Source organism: Nycticebus coucang, chromosome 11 (genome assembly GCF_027406575.1).
Source record: "Nycticebus coucang isolate mNycCou1 chromosome 11, mNycCou1.pri, whole genome shotgun sequence".
NCBI classification, from domain to species: Eukaryota; Metazoa; Chordata; class Mammalia; order Primates; family Lorisidae; genus Nycticebus; species Nycticebus coucang.
Window position 1 is genome coordinate 100,827,082 of NC_069790.1, and position 19,238 is coordinate 100,846,319.

The 19,238-nt window shown below is 40.2% G+C and overlaps 1 protein-coding gene across 9 annotated transcripts in view; it reads left to right on the forward strand.

Moving 5' to 3' along the window:
* NRF1 (nuclear respiratory factor 1) overlaps positions 1–19,238 on the forward strand; it is a 170,723-nt gene that overhangs the window by 95,418 nt on the left and 56,067 nt on the right. The gene's annotated exons all lie outside the window — the stretch shown is intronic.

A 19,238-nucleotide genomic window follows, 5' to 3' on the forward strand; every position in this document is an offset into this window, starting at 1 on the left:
GAACAGGTTGAAGTATTTCCTGTAGAGCTGTTCTTGTTGTGGCGAATTTCCTCAATGTTTGTATATCCGTAAATGATTTGATTTCTCTGTCAATTTTGAAGCTTAGCTTAGCAGGGTACAGAATTCTGGACTGGAAATTGTTCTGTTTAAGTAGAGTAAAGGTAGATGACCATTGTCTTCTTGCTTGGAAAGTTTCATTAGAGAAGTCTGCGGTCACTCTGATGGATTTGCCCCTGTTGGTCAACTGGCGCTTACTCCTGGCAGCTTGCAGAATCTTTTCTTTTGTCTTGACTTTGGACAGGTTCATCACAATGTGTCTTGGAGAAGCTCGGTTAGAGTTGAGGTGACCTGGGGTCCGATAGCTCTCTGAAAGCAGTGTGTCAGAATCTTTGGTGATATTTGGGAAATTTTCTTTTATAATATTCTCTAGTATGGCTTCCATTCCTCTGGGGCATTCTTCTTCCCCTTCTGGAATTCCTATAACTCGTATGTTGCAACGCTTCATAAAGTCCCATAATTCTGACAGTGAACGTTCTGCTTTCTCTCTCTTCTTTTCTGCCTCTTTTACTATCTGAGTTATCTCAAAAACTTTGTCTTCTACCTCTGAAATTCTTTCTTCTGCATGGTCTAACCTGTTGCTGATACTTTCCATTGCATCTTTAAGTTCCCTGATTGACTGTTTCATTTCCTTCAGCTCTGCTATATCCTTTTTATATTCTTCATATCGTTCATCTCTTATTTGATTCTGTTTTTGAATTTCCTTTTGGTTAATTTCCACTTTATTAGTAGTTTCCTTCATTGTTTCCATCATTTCTTTCATTGTTTTCAACATGTGTATTCTAAATTCCCTTTCTGTCATTCCTAACATTTTTGTATAGGTGGAATCCTCTGCAGTAGCTACCTCATGGTCCCTTGGAGGGGTTTCTCTGGACTGGTTCTTCATGTTGCCTGGAGTTTTCTGCTGATTCTTCCTCATGAGTGATTTCTTTTATCTGTTTCCTTGCCCTAATTGTCCTTTCACTTCCTCTTGCTCTTTAAGTTCTTGTGCCTGTGGACTAAGGGTTACAGGACCAGAAGGGTGAGAAGGTTGAAGAGCAAAAAAGGGATGAAAGAAAGGAGGACCGAGTGATAAGAAAAAAAAAAAAGAAAAATAGAGAAAGGAGAGGGGGTGGGTAAAAGGAATATTGACAAAAAGAAGAGAGGCACAGAAAGAGGGAGACAGAGCAATATAGGTGTACAGTAGGGTACTTTGATACAACCTTAAAAAAAAAAAACCACCTTCTGGGGGTGCCCAGTTGGGTGGTTCCCTTGAGATCAGCAGCTCTTTGCTAACCCGATCAGACACAGTACTCCACCTCCACCAAGTAGAGAGGAAAGACAAAAATGCTATAAATCAAACCAAAACAAGCAAACAGAACACTTTACGGGATAAAATTGGCTGGAAAAACCAAATAATAGCGGTAGAAACACTAACAAAAATGAAGTTCTAATTATTGAAATAGGCAGCAATGGGAAATTATAATTAAACTAGAAAAATTGAGAAAGAAAAAGGATCTGTATGGAAAAGGTTGAACTTAAAAAACAAAACAACAATCAACTTCATCAAAATAAACAAACAAACAAAAAAAAACACAACCAAAAACAAAGCAGTATGTATATGTTATTGAATATTGTCTGGGAAACACGTGGTCTTCTGGGGTATGAGATGTTAGTCACAGTTCTGATACGACTGCAGGCTGCTAGTTTCTCAAACCCCAGCAGGTAGACACCCTAAATCTCTCTTCAGCCCACTTAAAAGGCACTTTGCGCTTGTTCACTTGCTGAGCAGAAGCTTTCCCAGGGAAGTGCTTGTCGCTGCAATCACTGCTGAAGTGGCTATCCACTTACCCTGTGTGCCAAAACTGGTCTCCCTCTGCCCCCGACGTTTAGGGCTGCAAGGCGGCTCAGACCCTGCCCTTAGGCTACTTGGTCGCTGGGTTACCAGCTCCCACCCAATTCCAGCTCTGCGACCCTGAGGGCGGAGCTTGCCGGGGCAGATCGCTCACAATGGCTGCTTGTGACCCAGAGCCAAACACTATTAGTTCCGTCTGGTTCAGCGGCTCAGACTGGGGCCCTAGACAAAGGCCAGAGTTCTCCGCACTGCCTCTCAGGCTCTCCCCAAGGCAGTTCAGCTGAGTGCCAAGTCCAAAGACACCAAAACAGTTCACAGGTAAGGCCTTTCTGGTTTGCAGTCTCGCTGCTACTGAACTTACAGTTGCAGGCGGGTTTAGACGGATTGAACTCACGCGACCTCTTGCCGGTTTTCCACTGTTTTAGTCCTCCTCTTGGGGTCCAGAAGTCTCTCGCTGACTCCCTGTATCCTCTCAGGGGTGATGATAGGCAGATCCCACCAGCCAGAGATGCCTGGAGTCCTGTCTCCCCAGACTCACGGTGCCCAGATGCAAGGAAGCTGTTACTCGGCTTCCATCTTGCTCCGCCTCTGGGACAAGTAAACTTTTAGTCACTTTTGGGCCAAGCAGCTTCCCTTTCCATGTAAATTCTGAATACCACCATAGCTAAGTAAGCTTCCCTCCGGAGGGAATAAGAATGGAAGCCTCAGAAGGACACCTTTACGAGCCGTTGATTCTCTCTTTCTTCCTTTGAGAAGGGAAGCCAAAATATACTCGATAAATTAGCATGTCTCAGTAATTTGGTGAGATTGTTCCTTTTATATTTCTTGTAGCTTAGCCTTATCAAGATCAAATACCTTTCTGCTGACATACTTTCCCATCTTATTTCTTTATTAATGCACTTCTCTCTTGCTTGGTCCATTTGTCAGTTTTCTTTCCTTATCTGAGATAGTCTTTTAACAGTTGATTACTTAAAGGACTTCTTAGTCTCTGTGACCCCTCCCTCTACTGACTCTTCTACCTTGGTGTTGCTCCCTCTCAGCCCTTCTGACCCTTTCCCTCTTTTCCCTGATCATCTGTGTGCTATTTACACCCAGCTTGTAATCACTATTAGATGTCCAGCACCTAACATGCCAACATAGAACTTTTGGCTGTCCCGACTCTCCACTCCAAATGTCTTCCTCTCCTGGTGTTCCCCATATCAGTTAATGGCACCACTCCCTTTCCAGTGTTCAAGTCCCACGATAGGAGTATTACTTATTTCTCTGTTTTGTCCTCTTCGCCCCTCTTGACATCTAATTCAGCAGCAAGTCGTATCAGTTCACCTCTGAAATGAACCCTGAATCTGACTATTCTCAGTTCTTAGGACTGCCCTAACCCAAGCCTTTAGTGTTATCATAGACCATTTCTGTGGCCTTTGGTCTTCTTACTGCCACTTTTGCTCTGCTGCCAGCTGTTCTCCACATAGTCATCAAGGAAATTTTTTAAAAACTTAAATCAGATTATATCACTTCCTTACTTAAGCCCTTTAATGGCTTTCCACTATTCTGGAATCAAGTTCAGACTCTGCCATGGCCTTAGAGCAGCAGTTCTCAACCTGTGGGTCGTGACCCCTTTTTTCCATTTGTAACAGCGTGGCAATTAGGAAGGTTGAGAACCACTGCCTTAGAGGCTCTGTGTACTGGCCTCTTCCCACCTCATCTTGTTCTCTCCCCTCAGTCTCTGGGCTCCAGCCACACTGGCCCTCTTTTCCTCCCGTTATTTCACCTTTACTGTTTGTTACCTTTGCCTGAAATACTATTCTCCCAGATCATTGCATATTGACTTTATCTTACGTAAAGTCTAGCTCAAATACTACCTCTTGAGACAAGCCTTTCCTGATTATCCCAACTAATAAAGCTTTCTCTTCCCTGCCTGGGCACTAATAGATCCCTTGCGTTACTGTTATTGTAGTACTTACCACTACCTGAAACTACCTTATTTATCAACTTTTATCCTTGTTTATGATCAGACTGTCTCTGCAACTAGAATTTGAGATCAGGGACTTAGTTTTTGTTCTGTTCTTTATTGTTGTTCAGTGTAGCTGCCTAGCAGTGAAATAATAAGGCATTCAAATAACAGTGTCAGTTCAGTGAATGACCTCAGGGTTAGTGCAAAAATGAATTAAGTACAGTAATTCAGGATTGCAGGTCCCCTGAGCAGAGGCTCTCTGGGTGTGGATGCTGCTGCTGCGCACAAGGTGGCACTTTGCTTCCTTATTGAGTCTAAACCAGCAACTGGGTCTGGAGTAATACTACGTTTTATGAATATAAAGTGAAACTATGGTCTTTTTATTGTTGGATTCACAGACCATTCTGTGAACACTCAAGGGATCTCTAAATAATATGTAGTTCAAAACAGAAAGCATTTAAATAACTTTTTTTTTTACTATCCTTTCATAGTTGCTATTATTCTGTTCTGAGGGCCATTCTGACTGGTAAAAGTAGAGAAAATATAAGGTGGATTTTTTCTACCCGGTTGATACCTTTACATTAGTACTGTGTTAGGTAGTCTCCTGTGGTAGGCAATTTTTCCTCCTTTGTCATATTTGGTCTTTACATCTATGCTGGGCCCGGTGCCCAGTGGCTCATGCTTATAATTCCAGCACTTTGGGAGGCCAAGGCAGGATGATCACTTAAGCCTAGGAGTTTGAGACCAACCTGGGCAACACAGGGAGATCTCTTCTCTTTAACAGCAAAAAAGTAAAGCTGACTAAAAGCTCTAGTTTAGAATACTGTGTTAGGTAGACTCCTTCTGTAGTAGGCATATTTTCCCCTTTGTCACATTTTGTATGTTATGTTGAAGCAATTTGAGGTTTAGATTATTTTAAATGATGCATACTGATTTTTATGAAAATTGGCTGATATTTACAGAAGTCAGCAAAGAGTTAGTTATTGTTTTGGAGGTGAAGCCTTTGAAATTCTATTGTTTTCCACTCTGTAGAGATTGGTGTTGGGGGGGAGGGTGTCCATGAGGAGCTGGTACTCAGTCGTCAGTCGGATGCAGGTACTTTGCTTCAGGTATGTGCTTTCGTTGTCATCACACATTCCCCTTTTTATCTTCTCACCATAGATGATGACTACTAAAAAGTGAAACAACAAATAAGACAAAGCAAACAAATGGGGAGGAGGAGTGAGCAGGATGTTGAAAAACCCAGCTCCCAAGCAAATGGGGATTTCTGAGTGTTTGGATCCTGGTGTTTTTCCCGTCAACCTGTTATCATTTTTGTTTGTTTTGTTTTCTTTCTTTCTTTTTTTTTTTTTTTGTGACAGAATCTGAGTATGTCACCCTCGGTAGTGTGCTATGGCATCACAGCTCACAGCAACCTCAAACTCTTGGGCAGAAGGGATTCTCTTGCCTCAGCCTCCCAAGTAGCTGGGACTGCAGGTGCCTGCCACCATGCCCAACTATTTTTTTGTTGCAGTTGTCGTTCTTTAGCAGGCCCAGGTCAAACTCTCCTGCTTCAGGCTGAGGTCAAACTCTCCTGCTTCAGGAGAGTTTGGGGAAACTCTGAGGTCAAACTCTCCTGCTTCAGTGTATGTGGCCAGCACCCTACCCACTGAGCTACGGGCACCGAGCTGTAGCTGTTTGTTTAGTTTTTTCAGATACTCTCTTCTTAACAAGAAGCAAATACCTCTCTTTTATAATTGATCCTAATGCCTTTTGCTTTTTTTTTTTTTTTTTTTTGTAGAGACAGAGTCTTACTTTATGGCCCTCGGTAGAGTGCCGTGGCCTCACACAGCTCATAGCAACCTCCAACTCCTGGGCTCAAGCGATTCTCCTGCCTCAGCCTCCTGAGCAGCTGGGAATACAGGCACCCGCCACAACGCCCGGCTAGTTTTTGGTTGCAGTTTGGCCGGGCCAGGTTTGAACCCGCCACCCTCTGTATATGGGGCTGGCGCCCTACCGACTGAGCCACAGGCACTGCCCGCCTTTTGCTCTTAATGGTAGTAAAGGCAGGGTTTTATTTCAAACCAAACCTACAGAGGCAAGGGTATGGGAATACAAGCTCTTAATACACTGTCAATAGGAATGCGAATTGGCGTGCATTTTCTAGAGGTTGACAGTGCATATCAAAGTTTAAAATGTACGTGTTATGCTCTCTAGTTAAGCAAAGATGTATGTTTACTGTTTATCACAGCATGTTTACAATAGGAAAACCCAGAACAATATAATTAGTTAAATTATGATAGTGGCATTTAGAATTTACACAGAAAAAGAAACAGTGCAGCTCAAAAAAATTAGTGAACTATTAGATAATAAAAATGATGATTGTTCTCTATTGCAATACATTGATACTTGCAGTATATTAAGTTTAAAAACTGGTTGTAAAATAGCCTTTTTTAAAACATATAACCATTAGAGGAGTTTAAGCCTTTACTTTTTGTTTCTTTTGAGAGACTAGATTTTTTTTTTTTTCAAATTCAGGGAACACAGAATTGTGTTCTAAAATAGGTTGTAAAATAGCCTTTTTTAAACATACAACCATTTGAGGAATTTAAGCCTTTACTTTTTGTTTCTTTTGAAAGACTAGTTTTTTTTTGGTTTGTTTTTTCACATTCAGAGAACACAGAATTGAGCTGCTGGATCTCATTTTTCTGAAACATGTACACAAAATATGCCTACGTGTGTGTTGTAAAATTTTGGAGGGAATGTACACTAAAATATTAACACTGATTAATCTGTGGTTGCCTTATAAGTGATTTTTATTTTCTTTCTCTAATAAGTATGGCCTAGGTGTGGTAGTTCATGCCTATAATCCCAACAGTATGAGACTAAGGATTGCTTAAAGCAAGGAGTTCCAGATCAGCCTCGGCAACATAGTAAGACCCCGTCTCCACAAAAAAATAAGGAAAAGTAGCCATGCATGGTGACATGCACCTGCAGTCCCAACTATTCGGGCAGCTGAGGCTAGGGTATCACCTGGGCTTAGGAGTTGAAAGTTACAGTGAGCCGTAATGGTGCCACTGCACTCCAGCCTGAGCAGCTGAGCAAGACCTTGTCTCTAAGAAAAAAGTAAAAATTAAGCATGAATTACTTTTAGTCACAGAAACACAAAAGATTAGTTTTGTATTTCATAATAAATTTGAATTTTTAAAGACACACTACTAAGTTGTTTACAGAGGCATTTCATTTAATTCACCCTTCAGAATATGTGTGTGTGTGTATTCATACGTGCTCACATGCTAGAAATTCCTGTTTTATATTTAGTTTTTTTGTGACAGAATCTGAGTATGTCAGATTCACAATTAAGGAAGCACAATTCAGGTATGTTCTATAGCCATAAGGAACAAAGTAAGTTTAACTGTACATTAATTCTAGATTTTCAACCACACGGGTAATTCATGACTTCTTCTTTTTTTTTTTTTTTTTTGTGGTTTTTGGCCCGGCCTGGGTTTGAACCTGCCACCTCCGGCATATGGGACAGGTGCCCTACTCCTTGAGCCACAGGCGCCACCCAATTCATGACTTCTTGAAGTAATAAAATTCCAGAATTGTCAAACTGGACTGTAAAAGGGAGATTTTGGTTAGCCAGACAGCTCTATTAATCATCTTATCTATACTTAATGCCATGGAGATGACTGATATTTTTGTCAATGACCCTAATATACAATTCTGAATATGTTTTGATGATTCAAAAAGAGTAAATTATATTCTGTATTTGTTCTAATGTTACATGTTCCATTATTTTAAGTCTTTATAAATTAGAATATTAACATGGTTTATTGGAAAGAATACTAACTTGGAGTCAAAAGATCAAGTTTCCTCTAGTCCCAATTGTGCTGCATATTAGCCCTGGTTTTCACTTTCATCTTCTGAAAGTAAGAGTAATACATGCCTTCCTACCTTGTGGAGTCAGAAGAAGAAAAATGAGGTATGGTATGGGAAAGTGCTTTGAAAACTAAGTCATCACATAAAGGTATAACTACTGATTATTAATACTAATTATCTGTATTGCTTATTAACTCGTAAATAACCAAAACATACCATCTCTCACTCATGCTTTATTAGAGGAAGTTAAAGAACTGAGAATTTTTATTTTTCTCAGCAATCAAGTGGGACAATAGAGATGACAAAATATTTGCAGGTTGAAAATTGAGGCAGAAATAGGAACTTCAATTTATGAAGCAAGCTGGTGACAAAGCGGAACAGAACTTAGAACAGGGTCCATTTTGCCAGCGCTTCTCTCTCTCATTTTTTAGTATAAAACTATATCATCACTCTGGTTGAGTCTTTCAGCTGATCTACATTAGACATTTCCTTTGTAAAAGAAGTTTTGACTTGCTCTGAAGACTCAGGTCTCCTATATACAGGTAGAAATACACATAACAGAATATCTGAAGTTCTATGTGAACTAAATACCTTGTTCTTTCAGGAAGCAGCTCCATATGGGTTTTTTGTTTGTTTATTTTTTGTCTTTTCTGTTTTGTTTGTGAAAGTATAATTCGTTATTGGTAAATAGGATGTTTTTTTTTTTTTTATTGTTGGGGATTCATTGAGGGTACAATAAGCCAGTTACACTGATTGCAATTGTTAGGTAAAGTCCCTCGGTAAATAGGATGTTTTATCTGCAAAACTTCTGTTTTTACGATTATAAATATATTGTGAACCTCGTAGCTGTTTTTGTGTGTGGTAAATAAAACACATAGCTCTGCAGTATTTTTAATGATAAAATGAAAATTCGAATTTCTAGGCACCTTTAAGAATAGTGATTATTTGCCTGCCCAAGCAATATACCAATAGTTTGATTGCCCCAGAATTGGAGGAGGTAGAGCTAAAGCTTAGAACAAGTCATTAGTTTGGGCTAAGTTCTATAACCTTAGAATTCATTTACAATGAAATAAAAAGTTGCCTTTTTCAGAGATTTTGAAAGTCAGGTTGGGCGGTGCCTGTGGTTCAGTGAGTAGGGCACCGGCCCCATATACCAAGGGTGACAGGTTCGAACCCGGTCCCGGCCAAACTGCAACAAAAAATAGCCGGGCATTATGGCAGGTGCCTGTAGTCCCAGCTACTTGGGAGGCTGAGGCAAGAGAATCTCCTAAGCCCAAGAGTTGGAGCTTGCTGTGAGCTGTGTGATACCACGGCACTCTACTGAGGGCAATAGGGTAAAACTGTATCCCCCCAAAAAAAGAAAAAAAGAAAATTAAGTTAGCAAATTTTTCCAGGACACTATAGACCAGAGCCTAGAGGATGGGCTAATCCGTCCTTCTCAAACTTTGGTGTGTAGCAGTCTCTTGCTTGTTCAAATGCAGGTTGGAAATCAGGCCTGAGAGTGCGTTTCTAGCCAGCTGCCAGGTGATGCTAGTGCTAGTGTTCAAGGAATTGCATCACTTCTTAAAGAGTCTTTATAAGTGCTGATTATGATTTTACTAGTGGAAGATCACTTCTGCTCTTGAGCACATTGAGTTCTATAGGACTTATTTCAGAAAGGTTATACATCTATTTGGAATTAAAAGAGATCTAAGGGTGGCGCCTGTGGCTCAAAGGAGTAGGGCACTGGCTCCATATACCGGAGGTGACGGGTTCAAACCTAGCCCCAGCCAAAAACTGCAAAAAAAAAAAGAGAGAGATCCAAGCAAAGATTATAACTAGAAGAATTATCTGTGCAAAGGCTGGTCTCACATTATTGGTTAAAATCCAGTTCCCTTTCCCTTCTCCTTTGCTTCTCCCTGCGTCATGCCCTCCTCTCAGTCTCACTGGGGTAATCTTTGTTGCTTTAATATTCCCATAGAGTGATGATGCAAGAGGATAGTAATTTTTCACCAGTTCAGGGAAACCTTCAGAAGTATTCAGCACAGTGACTGCTTCATTAGGAAGCAGTAATTCATAGGCTTGACATATTTTACTTAGAAAATGTGCAGTGAGTTATCAACTTAGGTTTTTTGAGAGTTTTGTTTTGTTTTTAAAAAACATAGGTCTGACCTCTTCTGCCCAAAGAATAGAAAACATTATGCTAGGTGAAATAAACCATGCACAAAAGGGAACTATTGTAATTCTACTTATAAGGTACCTAGAACAGGTAAAATTGTAGAGACAGAAATTAGAACAGAAGTTACCAGTGGTGGGAAGAGGCAGAAATGGGGAGTCATTGTTTTAGTGGGTAAAGGGTTTCTGTTTGGGATGATAATGAAAAAGTTCTGAAAAAAATAGCAATGTTGGTTAAACAACATTATGAATGCACTTAATGCTCTTGAATCGTATATGTATAAAATAGTGAAACTTTGTTACTTGTATTTTACTGGAATTCAATTTCTTTTTCTTTTTCTTTTTTTTTTTTTTTTTTTTTTTGAGACAGAGTCTTACTATGTGGCCCTCAGTAGAGTGCCGTTGCATCACAGCTCACAGCAACCTCAAACTCTTGGGCTTAAGTGATTCTCTTGCCTCAGCCTCCCCAGTAGCTGGGACTACAGGCGCCCGCCACAATGCCCAGCTATTTTTTGTTGCAGTTGTCGTTGTTTTGCTAGCCCGGGCCATGTTCAAACCTGCCAGCCTCGGTGTATATGGCTGGTGCCATAACCACTGTCCTACGGGTACCAAGCCAGGAATTAAATTTCTTTTTAAAAGAAGAGCTGAATTAAAAGTATTTTGGTTTAGTGGTTCTCCAAGTTGGATGCACAATAGAATCAGTTGGGGAACATAAAATCTTAGTGCCCAGGCCACACTGTGGACTAGTTAAATCAGAATCTTTAGGGATGGGATCCAGGTATCTGTGGTCTTTAAACTCTCCACAGGATTCCGATGTGCAGCTAACTTTGAGAACCACTGTGGTAGATAATTCCAAACCGCTTCTCCTTAGTATAGTATCAGAATTTATTTGCAAAGTAGGGTTTTCTTCCTGTCTGAAATTATCAGAAATGTTTATGTATGTGATGCTAGACCATATTATATAGGGTGTATTTTGGAATACTAAGAGAAGGAAATAGCCATATAAATTATATGACCAGTATACAATTTACATAATGAGAGAATTACTATCCAGAACAGATAATATTTCCTTCAAATTAATAAGAAAAACGATAATTAGAAAAATAAGCAAAACATTATAAACAGCTCACAGAAGGAAAAAATAACCAGTAAACATAAAGGGATTCTCAACTCTCTAGTAATGAAAATTAAAATAAGAAACCATTTCCCCCGTGTCAAATGAGCCAAAATAAGAAAGAAAGCTTATAGGCAGAGTGTGGTGACTCATGCCTGTAATCCGAGCACTTCGGGAGGCTCAGGAGGCAGGGTTGCTTTAGGCTTGGAGTTTGAGATCAGCCTGGGCAACGCAGCATTACCCTGTTTTCAGAAAAAATTTTAAAAGTTAGCTGGGCATGGTGCTATGCATCGTGTAGTCCTACTTGCTCCAGAGACCAAGCCGGGGGATTGCTGGAACCTGGGAGTTGGACAGTACAGAGAGCTGTGATCATGCCACTGAGCTCGAGGGTGGATGACAGCAACAGAAAAGGGCGGTTGTTAATAAAATGGGGAGGGTACAGAAACACTGGCATGGTTCTATACTCTTAGTGGGAATGGAATTGGTACAGTCTTTCTAAAAGACAATTTAGCAGTATCTATTAAAATGGTAAATGCGTATAACCTTTAACCAGCAAATTCACTTTTCTGAATTTCTCAAAAAAATATACATGTGCACAAAGAAGCATATGGAATCACTGTAAGAGAAAAACCTGTACACAACCTAAATGTTTATCAGTGGGAGAATAGTCAAATCAAATGGAAAACAGATATTAGGCAATTACTAAAATTTAGATTATTCTAGTTCTACCATGAGACGATCTCTATGATAAAATATTGAGTGGAAAAAGTAAGTTGTAAAATAATGTACAGTATGGTACCATTTGTGTTTTTCTTTAATCACATAAAACTGTGCCTCTCCAGTAGATAATTATGTAAATACATAGAATTTGGCTGTTCATCAGGCTCATTCTTCTGGACAGGAGACAGACTTCATCTATGTTACTTATATTTTTGTACAAAAGAGTACAACTAGCATAAGCTGACAGAAACTGGCCAATCTGAGACTCCTTTAGAAAGAAAGTAGAACTTTAACATTTTGGTTAATGAGAGGGAGATAGTTGGATAGACTGATAAGGTACAGAGATGCAGAAGCAGAAGTTTTGGCATTAGAGAGGAGTCTAAAGGAGTCTCTAAATGAGTGTCTTCATTGGCTGGGCCTCAGATTCACTAATTCTGCAATTACACTTATCTTCCCTTCCAAACTTGCTCCTCCCGTGTTTTTCATGGGAATGTGTTTTGGAGGGAAATGAGATTAAGAGAAGCTAATATTTCTGCTGGCACTATTTAAATATAATTGGATCTGTCAATCAACATGGTCATAATTTTAAATTAAAATAATGATACCACGGTCTGAAAATTTTCAAGTTTTCCTTCTTTGTCACATTCCTGTATTCCTGTATAGAAGACACAGCCTTTCAACATGGTTTGATTTCAGCTGCCTTCTCTTTAAATTGACCCTGTATTTTCTGACCTCTTCAGTAGAGGTAGAGTCAGCAGACTTTGGTTTGAGAGACCTTTTCCATGTAACTGAGCCTAAGTGAACATTAGAAACCTCAAAATCCCTAGACTCAGGTACATGCAGGGCAAAGATGGGCCAAATAAGAGAATGATATTTGGGAATGTTTAAGTATAATGCCTTTTTGGGCAACAGAGAATTAACTTAATTTACAAGTGAAAATTTCTAGCATAGTAAGAAGTATTGTTTCATTTTAGTTAGATTAGACTTTTTAGAGTTTTAGGAAAATCTTTTATTTTAAAACCATCTATGGCCTGGCACCCTCAGTGGTTAGGGTGCTGACCACATACACCCAGGGCTGGCGTGTTCAAACTCAGCCCAGGCCTGCTAAACAACAATAATGGCAACCACAACAACAAAAAGTAGCCAGGCATTGTGGCAAGCACCTGTAGTCCCAGCTACTTGGGAGGCTAAGGCAAGAGATCCCTTAAGTCCAAGAGTTTGAGGTTGCTGTGAGCTGTGATGCTACAGCACTCTACTGAGGGCAACATAGTGAGACTCTGTAAAAAAACAAAACAAAACAAAAAAAAACAATAAAACCATCTATGGGGCTGGGCTCAGTGGCTCACACCTGTAATCTACCACTCTGGGAGGCCAAGGTGGGTCGATTGCTTGAGCTCACAAGTTTGAGACTAGCTTGAGCAAGAGTAAGACCCAATCTCTAAAACTAGCCAGGCATTGTGGTAAGCCCCTATAATCTCTGTGACTCAGGAGACTGAGGCAATAGGATCACTTAAGCCCAAGAGTTTGAGGTTGCTGTGAGCTATGATGCCACGGCACTCTATGGAGGGCAACAAAGTGAGACTGTGTCTCAAAAACAAACAAAAAATAAAACCATCTACGGTTTCCACATAATCCTTACCATTTACTAACACTGGCTCGAATTTGCTATGTTTTTCTCTGCTGGTCATGCCCTGGAATTAATATTTTTCACTGTGCTGGTTTGAGATAGTTTGCTAACCAAGGTGGGGTACTTTAGGCTCACATGGAGCCCTGCATCAGAACAAGAGAACCCCGGAAAGCTTATTTCAGCCCAATTAAAGGACAGTCTGGGAGTGAGACTTTAGCTCTGTGATCCTGCTGATTGTCTCCCTGTGGATTACAGACAGACCTTCCCTAACAAGCACACCCTGAAGCTTGGGTTTCCGAAACTCTCCAGGACCAGTAATTAATCCAGCTGGTAATGAGAACACAGTGCTGAATTCTGGAAAGGAATCACTTAACTCTTTCTATACTGGATGACTAATTTCTCTTTATTAATAGTTTTTATGGCCTTAGCACTGTTTATTTGAAACAGTATTAACATAGTCTGGTGGAAAATTGCCTTTTTCAATGAAGTCAGATTATGTCTATGCTTGTGACAGTAAAAAAATATCCTTCATCCTCAAAATGTAAAGATCTGAAAAAATGTGTCTTTTACAGTAGCAAATACTTTTCTTTTGCTATAAGGGCAAATTTTGTACAGTTGATAATTAGCACTTAAAAAAGCTGAAACTTACATAGCAGCAAATAATTTCACTTGAGGTTTCAAAGCTTCCCTGTGTACTTCTTCTGCCCTCACATTAGCTTCTAGAATCTTCTTTCTAGGAGTTGGAAACATTTATCATCTGGAGATTCCTGGCACATAAATCATCTTTGAGAAGCTTCCTAGTCTTCTCTTCTAATTGTGGTTACCCTTGTCACATTTCCATTGGTAATCTGCTTATGTGTTGTTTGTTTGGATTTTTTCTTTTTGTTTGTTTGTTTGTTTTTGAGACAGAGTCTCACTTTGTCACCCTCAGTAGAGTGCCATGGCGTCACAGCTCTCACAGCAACCTCCAACTCTTGGGCTTACGCCAGTGGTTCTCAACCTTCCTAATGCTGCGACCCTTTAATACAGTTCCTCACATTGTGGTGACCCCCAACCATAAAATTATTTTTGTTGCTACTTCATAACTGTAATTTTGCTACTGTTATGAATCATAATGTAAATATCTGATATGCAGGAGACCCCCAAAGGGGTCGTTACCCACAGGTCAAGAACCACTGGCTTAAGTAATTCTCTTGCCTCAGCCCCCCAGGTAGCTGGGACTACAGGCGCCTGCCACAATGTCCGGCTATTTGTGGTTGTACTTGTCATTGTTGTTTGGTGGGCCCGGGCTGGATTCGAACCTGCCAGCTCCTGTGTATGTGGCTGGCACCCTAGCCACTGAGCTACAGGCGCCAAGCTTTTGGGTTTTTTTTTTAATGTTCAAGGATTCAACAGAAAAAGTCACCTAAACTACCTGTAGGTTGAGAGTGGGTTGGTAACCTCTTGTTTCTTCAAGTCAAGGAATTGCCCAGATGGTCATTTTGGTTACTTCTTGGTTATAGCATTCTTTACTTCTCATCTTCAACTTTATTTACATACCCTGTTTCCCTGAAAATAAGACAGTGTCTTATTTTAAGGTGTGCTCCCAAAGATGCGCTAGGTCTTATTTTCAGGGGACGTCTTATCTTTACTGTGAGTAGGTCTTATTTTCGGAGGATGTCTTATTTTCGGGAAAACAGGGTAGTTACATATAAATTCATTCTTTTGCCACCTTCTGCTTTTTTCCACTTTACCCATTTTGAAAAAGTAAGGATGAATGTTTTTGTGTATATTACAGTCTGTTGAACATTAGAAAACCATTTCTGAAAGTTGACTATTTCTTTGAATTGGGAGAAAAGGTTCCCTGATTTCCTTGATTTAAAAATAAAATCTTGGGTTGGGCATGGTGACTCACGCTTATAATCCTAGCACTCTGGGATCCCAAGGCAGGTGGATTGCTTGAGCTCATGAGTTCAAGACCAGCCTGAGCAAGAGCAAGACCCCCTGTCTCTAAAAATAGCTGGACATTGTGGTGGGTGCCTATAGGCCCAGCTACTCAGGAGGCTGAGGCAAGAGAATTGCTTGAGCCCAAGAGTTTGAGGTTGCTGTGAGCTGTGATGCCACAACATTCTACCCAAGGTGACAAAGTGAGACTTTGTCTCCAAAAAAACCCCTCATTTATCATTGAAGTATTTATTCTTGGCAGATAGTCAATTTGGCCTTTGAGAGAAACTTAATGCAGGTTGAGTACACCCCATCCAAAATAGTTGGGACCAGAAATATTTTGGATTTTTTCCAGATTTTAGGATATTTGCATATGCATGATTACATACTTTGGGCATGAGACCCAAGTCTAAACATGAAATTCATTTGTGTTTTGTATATACCTTCTACACATAGCATGAAGGTAGTTTTGTAGGATATTTTTAATAATTTTGTATATGAAACAAAGTTTTGACAATGTTGTAACTATTACTTGTCATATGAAGTCAGGTGGGTAATTTTCCACTTGGGGAATCATGTCAGCACTCAAAAAAGCCAGATTTTGGAGCATTTCCGATTTTCAGATAAGAGATACTCAACTAGTAGCTAATTTAAGATTAAAATCGTGTTGGATTAGAACCATGATGCTTCTGAGTACTTGTTTTATATTGAAGGTAGTTTATTAAGTAGATGGTTAAAGTATCTTTTTATAAAAACATGTTTTTCTCATTATAAAATTAGAATTATCAATCAGTTGCTAAATAGCTATGCTTCACCTAAATTTTGTAACAAATTAAGCTCTACTTTTTTTTTTCTTTGAGACAGAGTTTCACTATGTCACCCTTGATAGAGTGCTGTGGAATCACAGCTCACAGCAACCTCCAACTCTTGGGCTTAAGCAATTCTCTTTGCCTCAGCCTCTCAAGTAGCTGGGACTATGGGCACCCACCACAGTGCCGGGCTATTTTTCAGTTGTAGTTATCGTTGCTGTTTGGCAGTCCCGGGCTGGATTCGAACCCGCCAGCTCTGTTGTATGTGGCTGGAACCCTAGCTGATGAGCTACAGGCGCCAAGCCTAAGCTCTATCTTTTATAACAAGTTATGAATGTTGTAGGAGTTGCTGAGAAAAGATAGCTGGTGACTGAAGTAATAACAATAAAACTGCTATTCAGTGCAGCTATGTATATACCTGTTATCGCTAATCCTCTCAATTAACCTCGTACATTTGACATTATCATTAATCTTTTGCAGATAAGAAAATTAAGATTCAGAGAGAGTTGGGATTCAGAGCCAACTCGGAGTCTAGTTCATGTTTTTGTTGATAGAAAGAGCCACCTGAAGAGAAGTGGTCAGTATATGTTCCACAAAGAATGTGGGACTTGTTAGGCACTGAAGAATGAGTAGTGACATTAGAATAGGAGCATGGAAAATAGTTCAGCAAGGGGGCAAACCAAAAGGCAGAGAAGCAAGAATGGGCTCAGCAGTTCATAAGATAGTGCAGAGTCTTGTCTAATGAGGACCAAGGCTGCCTGGTGGGAGTTAGTGAGAATTGAAATCTGAAAGCCAGATTACAGCAGGTCTAAAAAATGGGATGAGGAGTCTGGTTAGTTGCCAGTAGTTAACGGACAATTGTAATTACGTAGAAGGCGTTTATGAGAAAACCTGTCTGGCAAGGATGTATGGGAAGAGGGATAGAAGGGAGAACTTAGAGTTCCACAAGAAAACCAACTAGGAGGGTGTACTAGCCTTTGGTCACAAATCGAGGGATGAAGGTGGGGCTGGAGAAGAAAGGATGGATACCAGAGACATTTCAAAGAAGAAAAAATTGGACTTACAATGAGTGACTAGATGGGGATTAAAAGAGGGAGGCAGAGATAACTTTGAGGTTTTAAGCTTGGGTGTCTAGGGAAAGGGATGGGTTTCCACTAGCAAAGACAAAGAAGTGGAGGAGACAAGTGTTTAGGGAAAGGGTAGAGTATGGGTTTAAGTGAGGAGGCTGAATGTGCCCATATTTCAAGTAACCAATAAGGTATTGAAAGTCAGTGGAAAGCCTGCTATGAGAGAGCCAAAGCAAAGTGTCCACAGCAAGGTGCCAGCATGGCCCAGAACTGATGACCAGAGAGAACTATTGTTGCAAATAGGGTGAGGGATCGGAAGTGGTGTGATGACCATAATTAGAGAACATGCAGGGGTTCCCATTGGACTTGAGCAGGCTCTGTCAGCCTAGTGTTCTCCACAATGAGTGCCTTCTGAATGCTTTAGGATTTTGTCAATTTAGAGATATTTAGCCTTCTCATTTCATTTTCTCCACGCTCTCATAGGTATGGGTATAAAAACCTCCCCATTTTAGAGACCGTTAGTGGTATCAGTTTAATTTATGCTTCCTCTGAGAAATCCATTTTTTATATAAGAAAATATAAAATACTGTTTGTGAGCATTAAGCCCTCTCCTGCTCTGTGTATCTGAGGCTAGAAAAAGACACACTCCCGAGAAATCAAGATAAAGGGAAAAATGACTTTGAGATGTACTTTCTTAAAATAACTGAAGGGATGACCTCACGGGCCAGCTGATAGCATGGGCTTGCAAATGGATACATTTCCATCAGCTGCTGCTTGATGCTGCGAAGCCAAATATATGTAGAGTGTATTATATCATATCCTGTAGGCAGGAGGCTGTCTGGTGGGGAGAGGGACTTGGAAAGAGGGTGAAGAGGAAGAAGAAATAAAGTGAATACTATCAACCAGAGCTTGCTCTATTAGGTAACCATTACTGATTGGGTTCATGGTTCTCTACTACGTAATAATTTGTACCATCTTCTGGTAAAATAATACCTATTATAATAAGAAAAATTAGGAATACACCTGATATTTATATAAGATCTTCAATATTAAAGTGTTGCCATACACTGATACTTACCATTCCCATTTCTATTTTTCTTTTTTTTACTTTATAAGTCCCCAAGTCTGACTCATTGCTAAAAATGCCCTCTCTTTTTGGTTTGAAGTTGCAGAGGCAGTATAGATGTGTCGTTAGCTGGAGGACACTACTTGTGTCAGGATTGGTGCTGACCACCAGGTTAAAAGAAAGCAGTAGGTCTGGGGAGGAGTCGTAAGGTTATAACTTGATAACTGCTTTTCTTGCCAAAAATCATTCTTAGCGACTAAGAATGTTCACAAAATAGATCCCCTCGAACACTGACGTACACAGGGTATAGTTACTACACCAGGTAATGAAGAATGGAAATTATCTCTCTTTTTTTTTTTTTTTAAGAGACAGAGTCTCACTTTCTTGCCCTCAGTAGAGTGCTATGGCATCACAGCTCACAGCAACCTCCAACTCTTGGGCTTAGGCGATTCTCTTGCCTCAGCCTCCCGAGTAGCTGGAGCTACAGGTGCCCACCACAACGCCCAGCTTTTTTTTGTTGTTGTTGCAGTTTGGCCGGGCCCGGGTTCGAACCTGCCACCCTCGGTATATGGGGCTGGCGCCCTACTCACTGAACCACAGGCGCCACCCCAGGAAATTATCTCTGTTGTTTAAAACTTGATTGGTCTGGAATTTTTTGTAAAATAATTCTGAAGGAAGTACATAGCATTTCTAAAATCATACCTGCTTCCCTATAGAGATATGTTAGACTCATGGGCAGTGTCCTAGTTTACTAGAAACTTTCTAGGAAAGTTAGGACTGTTTTCCCTTTTTATTATGTTAAAGCCCTATTTATTTTCATATATTTTGTAATTAACCACTTTACTCATTTCTTATTGTTTATAATAGTTTTTCATTTGATTCTTTGTGGTTTTCCAGATAGTTATTTCATCAATGTTGTTTTTTGGGGTTGTTTGTTTGAGACAGTCTCACTGTATCGCTTTGGGTAGAGTGTTGTTGCATCCTAACTCACAGCAACCTCAAACTTTTGGGCTAAAGTGATCTTCTTGCCTCAGCCTCACCAGCAGCTGGGAATATAG